Here is a 19,515-nt window from a genome sequence, read left to right on the forward strand (position 1 = left end):
AGTGTCCATGATTTTTAGGATGAAAGGCACTGTTGTGATGGGTCGGTAGTTGGTGGGGACTGCTGGGTTGAGTGTGAGTTTTTGATCAGCGGGGCAATCCAAGATTCTTTAAGGGAAAGCGGGACCGTATTTATGTATTTATTTGTGTATTTATTTATTTGTTCAGCGCCGAAAGACCACAGGCATCGGGGTGCTGTGACATTCACACAAAAAGACAACCATCAAAGACAAGACAATGGGCCTCATTACGACCCTGGCGCTAAGGGGTCTGCGCCAGCGTTAGCTGCGCGGACCCCTTACCGCCAACTACGAGTTCCTGGAGCGCCATGGTCATTTTTCCGCCTGCTTTTTGCGGGCGGAAAAATCCATGGCGCTCTGGGACCTTGGTGTTAATTACGCCACCGTATTTTACGGTGGCGTAATTAACTCCTTCCCCACTCCCATTGAGCCCTATGGGGCCGAAATGGGAATGGGGAAGGGTAAATGGGTCAATGGGGACTTACCGCCCCGCCGACCTCGGAATGGGGCGGTAAGTCCGCCATCCGCCATGGCGTAAAGGGACTTTGCGCCATGGCCGGAAAGTCCGTCGATGGCGGAAAAAATCCGCCAGGGTCGTAATGAGGGCCAATGTGGCTGTAGGAAAGGAGGGAGAGGTCACTCGAAGAGGAGTGTTTTTAAGGTTTTTCTGAAACTAACAAGGCCGCCTCTGATCTCGGTGTAGAGGGAAAGGAGTTCAAGAAAATTGCTTCTCTTACTGGGAAGGATCTTCCCTGTCCATTGGTGCACTTATTCTCAGGCCAGATAAACTGCCTTTTATTAGATGAGCGAAGGGTTCTGGTCGGGCAGTACTGTGGAATAGATGTTTTTAAGTAGGTAGGTGCTTGTCCAAACATACACCTGTGCACCAAGGCTCCCGTCTTGAACAATGGTTTTCCCTGATAGGGAGCCAATGAAGACTTTGTCAATGCTCTGAGATGTGTGCATGCTTGGGGACCTTTCAAATAATGTGTACTGCATCATTTTGAAAAACAAGACTTTTTTATGCAAGAGCTTGAAGCACCAATCAACAGGGCATTACAATAGTCTAGCCTGGAGATAATAGTAGCTCTTGCTATCGTAGCACTGTTCCCTTCAGAGATGTAGGGGCTATTATTTCTGAGGAGATGGAGAAGGTAATTACAGCTTTGACTCAGCAGATTAACATGAGCCTAACCTCCACCTGGACCCCCAGACTTTTTACCTTGGTTTGGACTGGTATGATGTTATCACCAATTCTAAAACTCAGCAAGGATGGGCTCGGTTTTGCTGTAGCCTTTCTGGAGCCATAATTCAAATATCTGTTTTATTACCATTTAGACAAAACCAATTGGGAAACATCCAGAGTTCTAAATGCTGATAAATGTTAGTGAGGGCTTTGCTGTCAATCAAATGATCCCTTTTAGACTCTAAAACCAGCTGGGTGTCATCAGCATAATTGGTGAAAAGCACACCCAGGTTATCCAAAAGAGAACAAAGTGACCTTGTCTAAAGTTTAAACAAGATGGGGGATAGACTGCCCCCTTAGGGGACTCTGCACCAGATAGGGGCCAATGGTGACATTGCTAGACCCCACTGGATTTCGGATTTGCATCATGATAAATAAGAGTGGAACCAGTTAACCACCCCCTGGGAACATATTCCCAGATGAGTGGAACCAATCAACCACCCCCTGGGAACATATTCCCAGATGACTTAAGGAGTGTAAGAGGCATTGATCGCCCACTAGATCGAATGCAGCAGAAAGATCTAAATGCACCAGCAGACCCACTTTGCCCTTTTCGGTTATTCCTAGCATGTGGGATTGCAGAGGCTATCTTGGTACTATACCGAGGTCAAAAGCCGGATTGTCTATCATGGAAAATGTTGCTGTTCTCCACGAAAGCTTGGAATTGGACACATGCAAGTTTATCTAATATCTGGCAATTTGTTATGGGTCTGAGATTACCTGTGTCCTTTGGATCTAAGTTGTTTTTTTAATAGTGGTGTGACCACAACAGTCTTGATTGACTTAAGGATCCTGCCATCTTTAAACACGACATTGACGATTCTGGTCCAAAAGGGGGCGAACAGGTATCAGTGTTCCTGGATTAACTTCGGAGGGAGGTTGTTTTCCGAGCCTGACGTGGGGGGCATGGAGGAGAGAAGATTCTGCATGAGGCGAAAGAAGTGTTGATGATAGCAGCATTGAGGGGAAAAGGGGTTCTGTGCATTCTTTGACTAGAGTGGATGGGTAAGCGTCACCGTTACAATTAGAAGGCTTAAGGCCTTTGATGAAGTTGGCGAGGGTGGTGGTGCTGTAGTACAGATCCCTGTTTGGCTCTTATTTTAGCTTGTAGTTTAGAGATTTTTCCTGAAACGGTGTGTTGGATGCTGTTGCACCAGGCACCATCTTTTGTGATGGAGACGGGAGGCACAATGGGGTCTCTAGTTCCTTAAGAATAGTGAAGGGTTTGGGTCAGCTTGATCTGGCTTTTGAGATTCTCTCATTGTAGGTGCTTGCTTTTGAGGTCAAGGTGGCTTGTTTATAATGTTAGAAGGCGTTCGAGAGGAGGGTTTTGTTGCCATTAGATGACACTTTGTGCCATGCAGCTTCTGCCACACTTTTGGGGGCTGTGGCAGAGCAGAGGCTGGGGATGTACCAAGAGTTGAGGTGTTTGTGTTTTTGGCTTTCATTACTTTGAGAGGGGCTAGGTGGTTGACAGTGGTGAGAAGTAAGATGCTGTAATGCTTCATTAGGATGGCAATGTCTGGTGTGAGAGGGATGGCTCTGTTCAGGAGGGGGATCATCTGGTCACTGGTAAGGTAGCGGGAGCTACAGGCCATAATGTAGGCAGGGCTCAGTGCTGGCTTGGTTAGTGAGGTGGGGGTGGGAATGGAGAAGGCAATCCAATTGTCGTCTGATCATGGGCATGGACGGTTGGAGAGGATAGTGATGTTTATTCACTTATTTATTTATATAGTGACCAAACCCGGAGGTATATAGGCGCTTATGCTTAAGAAATTGGTTGCAGTGCTTATGGTTACACGACAGAATGAGCAAGTAGTAATTACATCCTAAAGTGCAATGAAGTGTAGGTAGTTACTGGTATTAGGTTACAGACAGGAACAAACAGAAGGTAATTACATAACAAGAGTGCAATAGAGTTCAGGTGGGAACAATGGAGTAGCCTAACCCCATGTTGTAAGGCGGCTACATCACAGGGTGCAATAGGGTCCAGGTGGGCACATTTGTGGAGCCTAACCCCATGTTGCTGGGCGGCTGTGACACAGAGATGCAGACAGTCAAATCAAGTGGGCACATTCGAGGAGCCTCACCCCATGTTGCAGGGCGGCTGTGACACAACAAATCAGAAAGTCAAATCAAGTGGGCACATTTGAGGAGCTTAACCCCTTGATGCAGGGCGGCTGTGACACAGAGATGTAGAAAGTCAAATCAAGTGAGCACATTCGTGGAATCTCACCCCATTTTGCAGGGTGGCTATGCCACAAAGATGCAAAGAGTGGTTATAAAGTTCAGGTACACAAGCACATACATACAAAAGGGGGACAGCTAGGTACAATGTTCATGCACACAGGCACATACATACATACAAAAGGGGGGATGTTGCTTTTGTGGTCCACGAGCCAATCTACGATATGACGGTGCAAGTGGGTGGGTTGGGTGATGAGCTGGGAGAAGCCTAGAGCTCCTAGCGAGTTGGATTTTGAGGTGGTATTGGCGTCAGAAGGGTTGCTAAACCTCAGGTTGATGTTTGCTAGGAGGAGGAGTTGAGTGGTGGAATTGGGGTTGGATGAGATAAGTTGGATCAGGTCGTCCTCAAAGGTGAGTGTTGGGCCTGGTGGGCAGTAAATGAGGTGGATGGTGGTTGAGGCATTGTGTTATTATTGCAATTTGACAGACAGTTGTTCAGAGCTGGGCGGGGGAAGAGCTGATAGTGGACAGTGGGAGCGAGCTCTTTTGGATGATGGTGACTCCGCCCCCCTTTTTAGCCGTCCTGTCACAGTTGACCATGGTGTAGCCTGCTGGGATGGCTATAGCTAGGAGTGGGCTATAGGTGGGGCTAAGCCAGGTTTTCATTTAGGGTCAGGAGATCAAGGTTTTCCACTGTGATCAGGTTGAGGATCTCGTGGGCATGGACTGTTAGGGACCTTATGTTTAGGAGGGTGCAGTGGAGAGCAGCAGATGGGGGTGTGGGTGACTGTTGTTTGGAGGCCTTCCTGAGCAGCAAGAGAGGTGCTATTGGAGGCGCTGAGGGGTGGTGTGCAGCACGGGCTACTATGGTTTTGGAGATCAGCATTGCGCACCTCTGCCACGGGTGGCAAGGTGTGAATTGTGGGGTGGGTGGTATGTACGCCGGGGGGCGGTTCTCTCAATGAGGGTGAGAGGGCGTATTTGGATGCATCGGGATCTTATTGGGCCTCTAAGGTTGATGAGCGGTTGGATGGCATATTCTATGACTATTTGGGAACTAGATTCCATGAGAACCTTAGGTGAACCTCAAAGGTAGCCAAAGCAGGTATCAACATTGGAAAGTACTGTGGGGCAACAAACTCAATCTGCCAGGCAGTTGAATTATATCAAAAGCAGGCAATACCAGCTTACAACTTTAGTGCAGAAATCAGGGGTTATGGTAGTACACAGTCCCTCAACAAAAGTGAAAATACGTTTTTGAGAAATCTGCTTATGCTACCACAAAGTTCACCTGCTGCCTTATTACACGTGGAATATGATATTGGTCTGATATGTGACTTAGTTGCTCTCAAGCCAGTCTTTTACTGGCTTAGACTGTGGAGTACAGATAGCCTGGGTAAGTCTGGACGGGGGGTGTCAAGGAGCAACTAATTGGGTTAAACAAGTCTGTATTATGGGAAGCTACTGGAAATATTGACACATCTGCCTTAGCCAGGATTAAGAAAGCAGCACTTGTAAGGAAACAAATTACTGATGGTAGAGGCTGCTACAAACCTTAAACTGGGCCCTGAATTTTTGAGAACAAGATAGATTTTAGTTTTGAGAGCTATATTAATTACATACATTGAGAGATCTTTGTACACTTGATTTAGGAGGGGAACATTACCCCTGGCCTGCTTCACCAAATCTTGGGGTTTGGGGAGATTGGGTACTTGACCTTTTTGTGATCTAAGTGTGGAAACGGTGGCACAATTTTTGATAATCTGTGTAAAAAATTGAAAGCTTTAGGAATCCAATACATAAGACTGTTATTTAGGGTGATCAGTATATGAACTACCAGTGAAGCACTGACATTTTGTAGAGATTCAACTGCACATTATACTGTATTTTCAGTAGTCCATTACGTTCATAGGACTTGTTTACTTAGAATGTAAATACTGGGAAAGATGAAGGGGGACTGAAGGGAATTAGTCCCTTGCTGTAAGTTTGTTGAGAATTGTGGTGGCTGGTTAATTTGTTTGCCATTATAAGAGGTTGCGAGCTAGTTCCCCACCTGCTATGAATTGTCAAAGGATCTACACCACTTTTATCTATTTAATCTATTTCGATTTTAAGGGATGAGTTTATTGAAGAAGTGTGATAGAAAAGGAATTCTTTCTTACGTTTTAATCTTTTGAGAATGGAAAATGAAATTATTTTGTATGTGTATTTTGATGTGTTTGCTACTTTATGGTTTTATATCGGTAGCGGCCGTGTAGTTATGGTTAAGTTGCTAAACCCATAGGAAGAGCAGTTTGTGGACGGCTTACAACTTCGCTCTCCCTGGAGGAAACCTCACCAAACTTTGCAAAAAAAGTACATGGCCCGCTCTGAATCCTTAAATAAAGTCTGGTGAGGTTTCATCAAGGGGGGCAAAAGTTATAGAGGGTCCCAAAGTCTATTTTTTCCCATAGACTGAATCGAAAAAAAAAAAATTCCCACGCCTACTGCCAAACTGCTGGATGGATTTTCACCAAATTTGCAGCAGGAACAGCGGCTTGGTCGCGAAAGTGTGCTTTTTTTGTAAATTTGGTGACAATTCGTCCAGTAGTTTTTTTTTAAAACAGGCAAAATGTAGGTAAAAAAATTACTGATATTTGGCTCGCTCCGCAGACCCATTTGCCTGTTCAGTCCATGACGTGATGTTCATGGACATTGGATGTGCCCCCTGATTGGATGGTGAAAAGAGTGAAGTGCGTCAGATTTTTGGAAACACCCACCATGTTGGATTTGCAGACTTTGCCTAATGTCCGCAGACATGGCGACAAAAGCATATAAAAAACACAACATTGCAATTGTCAAACTTATCAAACAATCTCTGTGGAGGTGATGTGGATGGGATGGGATATGGCCATAATAAGCCAAAAAATTGGTTGTTTTCACCATAAAAGTCCGCAAACAGTCCTGTGGAGTTCAGTACCATTTCATATGTTGGGGGGCAGTTCTTGGATGGCTTATAACTTTGGCACCATTCAATGAAACTGCATGACATTTTGGAATTCTATACCTGGTACTGAAAGGCTTTGCAAAGTTTGGTGGGATTCTGTAAAGTTGGGGCAAAATTTGAGGGGGGTCCCAAAATATGTAAAGGTTAATAGATGTTGTGCCATTTGACGAATCTGCACAAAAGTTTGCAAGATGATTTTAAATTAAGATATAAATGTTTTTTTAAAGTTTGCTGTGATTTTCTCAACAGGGGTTAAATTAGAGGGGGTCCCAACTTTTTTAGATGGCTTATAACTTTGTTGCCATTTGACAAATGTGGACACACGTTTTCAGAAAAATTATAGACCCAGCCTTGAATGTTTGTGTAAAGTCTGAATGGATTTTTGTCAAGTTGGGGGCTAAATTCTATAACTATTGTATGTACATACATTTTGACACTTTTGGAAAAAAAACATGGGTGGATTTCAAGCAAACTTGTGTAAGGAGCATTGGCAAGGACTTAAAAGCATGGTTTTGCAAATGTGCCTGATTTTTATTTTTTGACAAGTTTCATAATGTAGGTACAAAAAATAGTGAAATACCTTTGGTGACTGAGGTATAGCCTGTGGCAATGGGCATTTGCCAGATTGTCCAGGTCACGGTATAACTTCATGACCCAGATAATCTGGCTACTGGCCTTGACCGCGAGGGATGAAAAATTGTGTTAAAGTGGCCATGTCCACCGATGTGATAAAGTTATTCGAAAGTAGGGTAGGTTTGAAAGGGAAAAAAATGTGCATGTGGAAATATGATCATAGGGTTCTGACTTCGCCATCTTCAGGCTGCCATGGAAAGGGAAGAGGGGCTCTGTACTGAGCCCCACCTTCTCTTTCCATGGTGGCCATCTTGGAAAAGGATTTTGCGGCGTCCCGCTGTAGGAAGAAAATTTAATTTTTTACCACCCTGTGTTCCTGCTTTGGGAACCAGGGATGCTAATAGCCTTTGTCCGCCATTGCAGGGGCTGCAATGGAGGATAATGGTATGGAGCCCTCATTATTTATTTATTCATAACGCGCCAAAGCCTGCAGGCCTCAGGGCACACACAGGCACACTTTGCTTGGGCCGATAACTTGGGCTGCGGGCCATTATCCCCCATTGCAGTCCATGGAACGGGGGATGAACTCCACATTATTCCCATTAGAATAACACAAAATGCTAATGGAAATGTTGGAAAAACGTATTGAGTCTATGTATGGTCACGTGGCACTGTTCGGAAAGTGACGTCAGACATTTGCGGACATCGACGGTAGCAAAAACAATGAAAATGATGCTAGAAGGTGGGAAATGGCAGAGTTTTAAAGGTGAAAGTTTGTAAATTGACACAAATGTTGCTATATTGAGGTAAGTGTGATATTAGTATGTTGTAGGAAAATATCATGCACTGGTAAAAACCCATGGATTTCTCTGAAAAAACTTTGTTAAAGAGACGTTATGGTTAAGGTGCACTAATAAAAACCTATACAATTCAATGAAAATACTTTGTTAAAGGGACTTTATGGTTAAGTTGCACTAATAAAGACTAGGGACATTATGGTTAAGTCGCACTAATAAAAACCTATGAAATTCAATAAAAAAAACGTTGTTAAAGGGATGTTATGGTTAAGTTGCACTAGTAAAAACCTATGAAATTCAATGAAAAACCGTAGTTATGGGGACGATATAGTTAAGTTGCACTCAAAAAAACCTATGAAATTCAATGGAAAAACGTTGTTACAGGGACGTTATGGTTACAGTAAAACTGAAAAACCTCAGAAATTAGCAAGTTATGGTAAGCTAAGCAACCATAATTAGTGCCACCACCGTGCACTGCTAAGACTAACACCCAGGACATCCAGGATATCCAAGATGACATAACAAATGTCATTGATGGCATCACATATCTGAGCCACTTGTTTTTGTTCACTGACATAGCTAGGCCAGGTGGTTTTGTTCACTGACACTAAGAATATTAAAATTCAAAAGGTGATAGATATATCTAGACATTAACCTTGTCATATTTTCTTAAAGTACTTCCCTTAAGGTTTGGCCTCAGCTCATGGTGCACATACATGGGGCAATAGGCAGGCCTCAAACACACAATTAATTTGTATACATGAAGATGAACTTTAATGTTATTAACATTTACTGGTGATGCTGTTTCGTTCTTCATTACTTTAATTTCCCTGTATGTGTCTCTGATGTGTATGCATTGTGGCTCTTCACAAGTATTGTTTGTAATAGAACAAGTGTGTAGTAAGTCTTGAATTGTTAGCTATGTATTACATGTTTAACATTATTCACAACTCTGATAAGGTAGCATTCATTATTTTACTAACCAAAATTGCAAAATATTGTACTTCTATGGTGCATGCTGCAGCTATTGCCTATGTTTATGTATGATTAGGTTCCTGTATTAACAACAACACTTCAATACAAGGTTTTATTCAGATGAGTACATTCTTTAATAGATTAAGTAGTTCATGACAGGTCTCCCGATCACCCCTGACATCTTGTTACCAACATTATAACACAACCCCTTGTAGGGACTTTTCATCAAAATTAATTTCACATGTGATGTCATCTGTGATGTAATCAATGATATTTGTGATGTCATCTTTGATGTCCTGGGTGTTCGTCAAGTTATGGTTGCTTAGCTCACCATAACTTGTGAATTTCTGAGGTTTTTCGGTTTCACTTGTAACCAAAACGTCCCTTTAACAATGTTTTTTCATTGAATTTCATAGAATTTTATTAGTGCAACTTTACCATAACGTCCATTTAATACAGTTTGTTTTTTTCTTTTTGTGAATCTCTTAGGTTTTTATAAGTGCAACTTAACTATAATGGCACTTTAACAACGTTTTTTCAGTGAATTTCATGGGTTTTTACCAATGCATGCTAATTTCCTACAACTTACTAATATCATACCTACCCCAATATAGCAAAATGTCCAATTTACAATGTTTCACCTTAAAACTCTGCCATTTCCCAACTTTTAGCATCATTTTTAACACTTTTATAGACTGTTGACAACTTTTTCCACTGTTTTTGCGTGCGTTGACGTCCACAAATGTCTGACGTCATCGCAGACTTTTTCGGGCAGCGTCACAGAAGGCATGATGAACCGTTTGCAAACCCGCCCACACTTCGCTGTCGGGTCCATGCTTCACGAACAGTTTGGGACTGCATTTTCTGATGATCTAGCAACTTTCAAGTTTAAAATGTAACCTTGCACAGCTCGCACACCTATCCTTACTCACAATCCATTAACAATCTAGCACAGAACACATACTTGGAAGAATATTAGCAAAAGTGCTATTTATCTTAAAAATGGCATCAGTTATTGCCATCCCTCTACCCCAAGAGCCACCATCACCACCACCACCAGGTGGAGGACGCACACAACAAAAAAAGTACAGTACTTCCAAAGGCAATGAAGAGGACCAAGAAGATGAGGTAGAATATGTGCATACCTCTAGCACCCAGAGAGAATCATGGTTGTGGCAGTTCTTTACCACAGTTGGGAATGTACCAAAGGCTAAAGCTACCAAAGTGAAATACACTGATGGCAACATTGTACTCAGTTGCAGTCTACCTGGACATTGCTCCTATGGGACCACCTCCATGCGCCGCCACACCAAATCCAACCACCTCAATGCTTTCAGAAAGGTTGATCCTTTCTTAGCAAGTAGTAGGCTGTCTTCCTCCACCTCATCTTCCTCAACCAATACTGTAACCACACAGCCTACTTCTGTGGGACACAAAATCCCACCAGCTACCTTGCAAGCAAAAAAGGAGGCTGTTAATCCATATCTTTCAAAGACAACAGTCCCATGTATGTACTGCAACACACCACTCTGCAGGGTGAACACTTTCAAAGTGCTTTTGAAGTTGATATGAAGGAGCATGAGAAACACTGCCCCTACATTAGATGTAACACTCGTGCAACATCCTCCCCTGTCTACCTGCCCCTCCATATTAGTGCTTGGTGCCTCTTCCCTCGTTTCCCTCCTCACCTTACCTTCTAACCTCTCCTGCAAAATAAATAAATGAATTCAAAAACAACAACAAAAAATGGTTCCTTTAGCAACCACCTTTTCACAGTTAAAAAACAGAACTAAAAAAATAATCTTATAGACTCCATCTACTTTACATTTCTCAGTAAAGTACATAGACTCAATACGATTTTCCAACATTTCCATTATCTTTTTTTGGCAGCTCAAGTTATTGGCCCAAGTGAAGTGAGGGAGGATAATGAGGGCTCCTGATAATTATCGATCATTCCAGCCACTACAATGGTGGATGAAAGCCATTAGAACCCTGGGTTGCCAAAGCGTGAGCCCGGGGTGCTAAAAAAAGAAGGAGTCTTCTTCCTAAGCCGGGACGTGCAAAGCATCCCGCTGTAGGAAGGAAAATCCTTTTCCAGTATGGCCATCATGGAAAGGGAAGGCAAGGCTCCATTCAGAGCCCCTCTTCCCTTTCCATGGCTGCCTGCAGAAGGTGAAGAGAGAATCCTATGACCATATTGGGCATCCACACACCAAACGACACTTAACAATCCTTTACAAATCTTCTCCTTCTACATTTCCCGTACTTATCCGAACATTTTGTACACAATGCTCCTATAAATGCACATATGCACTGTACAGGCCACGCCACATTCCCCAATGAGCAAATCAAAATACACATTTGCGTTTGCCTAGGGACAGGTCCAATACCCAGACACCAAGTGTATATCACTAGCTTGTCTACTTACATTCTTACACTTTGGAAAAATAAAACACAAGACAAATTATCAAAAACCGGCCTGCGGGTCTTTGCTAATGTTGGTCGTGCAAGTTTGTTGTAATCTAGTCTATCAATTCATGCTGCAAGAATATTTTCCCATTCAAACCTACCGCTTTGGTCATGCTGCATACCCTAATAAGCAAATTACAGTACACATGTATCCTTGCTTACGGCCAGGCCCATTGCCCAGACACCAAAGTTACATCACTGTGTTGTGTACTTACAATTTATACTTAAAAAAAAAACACAGAACATATTTGCCAAACCATGCTTTCCAGTACTTGCTGACTCTACTTGTGTAAATTTGCTGCAATCCCATCCAACACTTCATCCTGTACCCACAAGCACACTTTTGTTCCCTTTCAAACCTATCCCAGTTTCAAAAAACTTTACAACGTAGCGAGTCCCTGGTGGACATGCCCACTTTAACCCCATTGGTCATTCCTCGTGGTCATGGCCAGTAGCCAGATTGTCTGGGTCATGACCTTATGCCATGACCCAAACAATCTAGCCACTGCCCATGACCTCAGTCACCGAAGGCATAGCACTATTTTTTGTACCTACATTATGACACGTGTCAAAAAATAAAACACTGACACTTTTGCAAAACCCTGCTTTCATATCCTTGCCAATGCCCCTTACACAAGTTTGCTGGAACTCCGCACATGTTTTATTTTTTCAAAGGTGTCAAAATGTACGTACATACAATAGTCATATAACTTAATTCCCACTTGACAAAATCTATTTAGACTTTGCACAAACATTCAAGGTTGTGTCTATAATCTTTCTTAAAAGTTTTGTCCACATTCATCAAACGGCAACAAAGTTATAAGCCATCTAAAAATGCTGAGACCCCATCTTGTTTAGCCCACTCTTGACAAAATCGCACCAAACTTTGTAAACAACATATATATTTAGATCTAAAATCTTTTTGCAATCTTTTGTACCGATTCATCAAACAGAACCACATTTATAAGCCTTTACAATATTTTGGGACCTCCTCTAATTTTGCCCCCTCTTGACAAAATCCCACCAAACGTTGGAAGAACATTTATATCTAAATCTAAAATGGTTATGCATACTTATTTGCAGATTTGTCGAATGGCATCACATGTATAAGCCTTTACAATACTCTAATTTTATTCCCTCTTGACAAAATAGCACCACGCTATCCGGAACCATTCAGATCCAGGTCTAGGCACAAAAGTTAAAAGCCATCCAAAAACTGCATTCCACCAACCCAGTAATGCACAAATAAGCATAGATGCCCCCGAACATCTAAGATGTTCGCAGACATCACAGGACTCCCCCGGACTGTTTGCGGACATCAGAAAATAAAAACACCTCTTTTTGGCTTTTTATGGCTATATCCCATCCACATCAACCCTCACCTCCCCAGATATTGTTTGATAAGTTTAACAAGTGCAATGTAGTGTTTTTTAATATGTTTTTACAGCGATGTTCGTGAACAATGGGCGCTATGTGAGAATTCAACATGGCGGGCATTTCGAAAAATCGGACGCACTTCACGCTTTTCAACATCCAATCAGCGGGCGCGTACGATGTCCGTGGACATGGCGCTGCCTGCTGGACCAATCAGAAGCCAGTCCATGGACCGAACAGAGAAGTGAGTCGAGAGACCAATCCCAGATATCACTAGTTTTTTGGTCGTTTTAAAAATAACTACTGGGCGGATTTACACCAAATTTACAAAAGTACACTTTCGGGACCAATCTACCACTCCTGCCATAAACTTGTTGAAAATCCGTCCAGCAGTTTGGGCTGTAGGTGTGAGCAAAACTTTGTTTCCATTGAGTCTATGGGAAAAACTACATATTTTGGGACCCCCCTATAACTTTGCCCCCCCCCCCAGACGGAACCTCACCAAACTTCGCAGAACAATCTGACAGGGCCACATACCTTATTTGCAAAGTTTCGTGAGGATTCGTCCAGGGGGACAAAGTTATAAACTGCCCAAAAAGTGCTCTCCCTATTGTGCTATCCCCATAACTACTGGGTCGCTAGCCAGCTATATATTGAATTTTTCTTTCTTGATACATGCTGATGATTGTTGTCTAGGATCTCTGCAAGCTTTTTGGAACAGAAATGTAAGTTTATTTTTTCCTTGTGTTTTATTTTGGTATTGGTAAAAGAATTCCTCTAGACTGCAAAACATGATCAGTCCATAATTTTTAGTGAAGCTTTGTGGTAAAATGACCATTAGTAACTTCTTCCTTTTTCTCCATGCTTATTTAAGAGTTGCTTACAGATCTCTCCTTGGAATCACCCCTCCTGTGGCATACTCTGTGGAGTCTCTTAGATTTGTTCTGGATTCTAATTTACATTTTAAGTTATAGAGTTCTTGTTTTTCCCAATCCTGTTTGTCCTTGTCTCTCCTTAGGAAGATTGATGCATTTATGCCGCTCTCATATTTTCATACATCAATCACGCCCTTGTTCTTTCAGCCCTGAATGGCATTAATGCTTAGGCCTGCCACCTTCATCATAGGATCCTCTGGAGTATGTGTTACATTATCCTGTTCATTTAATATCTGACTTTTTCAGAAAGTGGGTCAAATTGTTCAAGTATTGCTGCAGGTCAATGGGTATCTGATCAAGTATAACCATATTATAAGCATATAAGAGGGACAGGAACGACTGTGAGTCCAGTTTAGGTGGTAAAGCACCCTCCACAATCAGCCAGTACCCTAGATACGAAAGATTTAGGTAAATAAAGCACTGGAGCCAGCACAGAACCCTGTCTAACTCTCCTTTGCATTGACAGTGACTCCAACAACCCTCCAATACCAGGTTCGTGTGGTGGGGAAAAATGTTACAAACAATTTTACAAGTAAGACTATTTTCTGATCCATTAAAACAGCATTCAGAACAAACATTTAAAAAGTGATGCAATGGAATAAACCAACGTTTATTCTAGGGTTTATTATAGGGGAGACAATGGCAGCTGGAAGTATTGTGAGTACTCACCCCCCGGATTACAAATTTCCCATGTGGCCGGGCAAGTCGACTGGAAGTCGCCAGAGGCAGGTTTTCCCACTGTTGGCTCCATTATAAGATGCCCAAGAAATGTGGGTGTAGAATGGATTCCGGTCAGGTCCAGGAGCTGAGTGCTACCCTTTGCGATGAAGAAACGTACCAGGCACTGATACAGACCTCTTCAGGACACTTTACCAGACAGTGGAAAGCTGGTTCCATCAACAGTCAGCACACACAGACTACAGCACACATCTCTCCAGTTGCAGTCAAAGAAGGCCTTGCACGAAGGCAGCTTGTTGGCACAAGATGTCAATTATCGTAGTACCTGGCGGAAACAAGGAATGGCAACCTTTCTGGCACGGTAGCCCAATTCAGAGATGGTTGGTCCACCGGGTGGTCTAGGCACTATTAGGAGGGCTCAGGACTGCATGAGGGCAAGAAGACACTGATACTGGTTTGTGCCACCAGTTCAATGGTCAAATAACTGCAGAGGGTCGTCTCAGATCAGCTAGTCCTTCAGGGCTTCACTGGGGCAATTGCTGAAAAGGTTGCCTGGCCTCTTCAGGAGTCATCCATGGATCTTCAGTTGGCTGCCTGGCTACACTGGATACTTGGCTCTAATGCTGATCTGCTGGAATGGCTGCAGGAGTCCTCACCTTATCCCAAATCCAAGCTCATGGTAAAACCCAGCCCATCAATGATAAGGATCTGCACCACTCACTCAGCCAGCAGTGGTCCAATCAGGGACCACCGTGGATTTCACTCATGCATGTACTCCAGAGTTACAGGCACCATGGTTGTGGAATGGGACCAGACAGTACCACCCACTTCCTGGGTACACACCCAAATGGAATGCACTAGCCTATGAAAACAGCAGCTTTCCCGGTCAAATGCATGACAATTTTAGGGATTTCCTGACCTGACAAAGAAGGAAGAAGGCCAGAAATGTTATGGCAAAGGAAAAGCCGAACATCTTGCGGCATGGCCATTTTAGGGCACCAGCCACGTTTAGTAGCCAGGTGCAGTAAACATAAATGTGCACATTAAAAATACTGCAAATATCATAAATATGTAATTGCTGCCACCAGCTAGTCCTAAGTTAAATATGAAAATAACTAGAAATCCAGTGTAAAAGATTCATGTGATACAAAAGTATCCCCACTGCACTGCATTGTATGATGCAGTGTGCATTGTTAAAAAGTTACCCACATAGGTAAAAAGTAAAATGACAAAAGGGATGGGGCCTCATTATAGGTTTGCCAGTTTCCTGGCAGAAATTCTGCCAGGATACCGGCAAACATACCTATCGTTTCCGCCTCCTGATGCCCGGGTTTTACTGGGATATTACAGGTGGCAGAAAGGGCAGTAAATCTACTTTCCATGTAGTCTTATAAGACTGCAACAGGGATTTGCTGTTATTTTCGGCAGCAGCAATACTGGTTCCGAAAATACCAGCTGTTTTATGCCAGTGGGGGCCTGAGTTACCTCCAGCACTTGGCTGGGTGTTAATCTGGTTACCCCCACCAACATACTTGTACTGCGCCAGTGCTGTAGATTTCTGGCATACATACATTCTGGCACTTTATTACAATGAGGCCCTAATTAGTTTCCCAGTACTGATGGTCTGAAGTACTGATCAGTTTCCCCATGACAAATGAGCAAAATGCCAGGGAAATGGAGCTGAACGCTTCAGTTCTCTGTAAAAAGTGAAGCCAGGTAAAAGAACTAAAGCAAAAAGTATGGGGGTCCATACAAAATGGAGGGAAAGTTGCTGTAAAGGAATATTTTCCTAACAGGTCTCATTATGAGTCTGGTGGTAATTCTTCCATAAATTCACTGAATTACCACCTAACACCTTTACTGTTACTGCCATTCGATGCTGTGGACTTACCACTGAGTGATGAGTGGTGGAAGGAAGGTGTACAACTCCATTGTTGGGGTCTATACAACTCTGTTGGGATTTTGCTGGAATTTCCAAGAGCTGTAATTCCACAGTGGTAATTCCAGTGAGCTTATTTTTTACCTTAAAGTGGAGAATTTACCCCCAGCATGATGCTAGAGGTAAATCCTCCACTTCAATGTCAAACTTAGAATTCAGTAGTGTGGTAAAGATGGTGTTAATTCCATTACCATCAAAAAAAAGAGTCTGTAACAGAATTACTGCAACAATTTTACAGCACTGCCAAAGGTGCAATTCAGCCCTTTGTCTTTTAAGCACAGTGACGTGCTGGCACATCCCTTCAACTTAAGGGATACAAAGATGCAGGGTGTCACCAGAGGAAGTGATAATGTGGTCGTTTCAGATTGCCACATTCATGCCGTCTTAATTATTAAAGGACAGAAGGGTTATTAACACAAGTGATTGTAAACCCGTAATATGGTGGGGAGCCTCAATAATTACTGCATGCAGAAATTTGGGGTGGAATACTTCCTTAATCATAAAGTGCACATCTGTAATTTTATAGCAAGTTGTAAAGTGCAGATAGAATCCTGTTCTCCTTTAATGATTCACAGAGATGCACACATGTGAACTTGGGAACAGCTATAATCCAATCAGGTGGCTGCAAATGCTGGCAAGAGTACACAACATTTCTCCATCCACCCGAAGCTCTTACCCTGGTGCACCAACTTGTATGTGTTGGGGCAATAGTCAGCCCTGTTGCCTCCCAACACCTTTAGCCCCAAACCCCAAGCCATCCTACACCCTTCCCCCACCCCTTTGTGCCCCGGTCCTGGCGTTGTTTCTAATAGAAAAGAGCCTGTCTCCCATGAAAACAAAAAAGACTATTCGCAGTCCGGATGGAACCCTGGGGTGCAATGGACCCAAGCCCTCGCTGAGGCTAGAACTGCAGGTCATTACTGGCCTTGTACACCACCCCCCCCCACGCAGCACTGATAGCCATATTAAACAATTATCATACAGGTCTCCTTATCAAATAATTACTGAGTATTGCCAGGGAAAGTAAATTCGTAAGAAAATAATCTGAAAAGTTATTCATGCCTTCAATTTAGTGTTTGTGTACCAAGATGAATTCTGCTGTGAACGTAGCGCATCATAACATGTGCTAGCTCTGGTACAAGGCACTGTGATGCCACAACCAAGTATCATAAATTATTATAATTGAAAAGAGATGACATTTTCTATTATATACGGATATTGATGTCACAAGCGGACTGCAATATACGCCCTTGTAGGTATTTGTGGAGCCCAAACATTTGAAAATGTCTTAAGCTTTGCCATCTCAAAAGCAGTAACAGTGTCACAACAACTTTCTCACTTTCAAATTAAGGCCAACACGGTGCCCTCATATTTTTCCAAATGATACAATATACCCTGACAAACAAGGAAAGTACAGCATACATAGACAGATACATGGGATGTAAACGTATAGCCAGATGCAGAAAAATAAGCTTTCAAAATCTACCCAATGAGCTTGTACCAATTTAAAAGCACATTATTATTTTGCGAGTGCAATCCATAACAAACATTCTTATAGCTCTGTCCTTCACCACATCATCCCATCCCATACGTACATACCATACCATATAACATAGCACATATTTATCATACCACACCATAGCAACATGAATCTGCACTCCAGCATGGCCGGCGGATGATCCAGTGACCAAATCACAGTTGAATTACTGTAACAGCATGCATACAGAAGCCTCAATTGGGCTCTAACATTAGCTGCAGTTAGATCAGAATGCAGTGATAAAGTAATTCGGGGGTGCCAAGAAAAGTGGGCATTCTTCATATTTGAGGAAAATCCTACCCTTACTCCCATGTCTGCCTGTATCAATTTCCATTTGTTTAGAGCCACTCCAGGGGAGGCTCGTCCATAATGATCAAGGGGGCGCTGACCCACCAGCCCCTTAGCACATTATGGAGGAACCGAGGAGCCGGACCAGTATAAACACTTAACGCTCCCACAGCTGTTTTTTGCATCTGAGGGAGTGCTCCTGGGCTGGCTGAACTGTCAAAGGGAAATGTGGTTTCCCTTTGACCGTTCTCTTCTCCAGCTGCGCATGCTCAATGAGCCTTGCAAGGCTGGGGGGAGTTTTGCTTCCCTATCCTTGCATAGTTCATTGGAAATGGTGGCTGAGGTACGGCATTTCTGTGTATGCCAGAGGGCACTCCTGCACATACAGATATTGAGGGGTGCTTCATAACCAACGCTCCGGCTCCTGCGCGCATGGGCAGGAGTCAGGGAGCTGGCTCCTGTTCAAGATATGAGGGAGCTGGTGCGCTGACAGGAAACAAACTTTAGAACCTACCGGGCAGAAGGTACGTTTATGTTAATTATTTAAATATGTGTATGGATGCATGTATATGTTATCAATGAAAGGATGATGGGTGCTTGTGTCAGTGCATGCTGCGAGTGAAATGAATGTTGTGTAGTGTGTGTATGTGTGTTTGTGCTGGGCCCGGGAGCAGATTTGTGAGAGTGGGGGTGAGGAAGTTTGTATAACAACAGCATTTTAAAAATACCATTGTTGTGCACAGCCTCGCCACACCACTGGCCAAAATCAACACCCCTTCTGTGGCGCTGGGGTGCCCAGGGGACAGGGATGGTATTTATAACTGCACAACTATCATAGATGTCCAGTAAAAAAATACCATGCCTGACTGCTGTGCCCCCAGCACCTTGCATTCAAAATTGTGTGAATGCAAGGCGCTGGCGGGCACAGAGGTCAGGCATGGTATTTATTTGCTGGACATCATAGATGTTCAGTAAAAAAATATCATGCCTGCCCCCTGTCCCTCTCAGCACGTTACATTCCAACAATTACATTGTGTGTGTGTATGTGTGTGAGGAGCTGGGGACCCAGGGTGCAGGCAACTCATTTTTCTTTTATGGCCATTTTTCATAGATGTCCAGTAAAAACATACCATACCTGACCCCTGTGCTTCCCAGCAGCTCGGATACACACAATCACATTGATTGTGTGCGTGTGAGCAACTGGGGGGCTCAGGGGAGAGGCATGGTATTTTTTACTGGACATCTACATAATGCAAAACAAAAGAAGGGATGGCTGGAAGGTTTAGAATACATTTTAACCTCTGGCATTGCTCTGGGCAACCCTCCAGACCATCGTTCTTCACCTGCCAAGCCATTACAAAAGGGGAAAGACCATATGCAAATCAGGATTGGTCCCACCCCCAAAGGGGTAGTCCAGCATGAACTGCTAGGTCAAATCCCTTCTGCACGAGACCACAAGCATCCCCAGACATGTTTCAGCCTTGTTGGGCATCATCAGTCAGGAGAAACTTGG

The 19,515-nt window shown here is 43.2% G+C and overlaps 1 protein-coding gene across 1 annotated transcript in view; it reads right to left on the reverse strand.

Annotated features, from left to right (window-relative positions):
* Positions 1-19,515, reverse strand: part of LOC138566787 (cytochrome P450 2F2-like) — a 646,300-nt gene that overhangs the window by 330,675 nt on the left and 296,110 nt on the right. The gene's annotated exons all lie outside the window — the stretch shown is intronic.

Source organism: Ambystoma mexicanum, chromosome 2p (genome assembly GCF_040938575.1).
Source record: "Ambystoma mexicanum isolate Mex_15411 chromosome 2p, UKY_AmexF1_1, whole genome shotgun sequence".
Classification (NCBI taxonomy): domain Eukaryota; kingdom Metazoa; phylum Chordata; class Amphibia; order Caudata; family Ambystomatidae; genus Ambystoma; species Ambystoma mexicanum.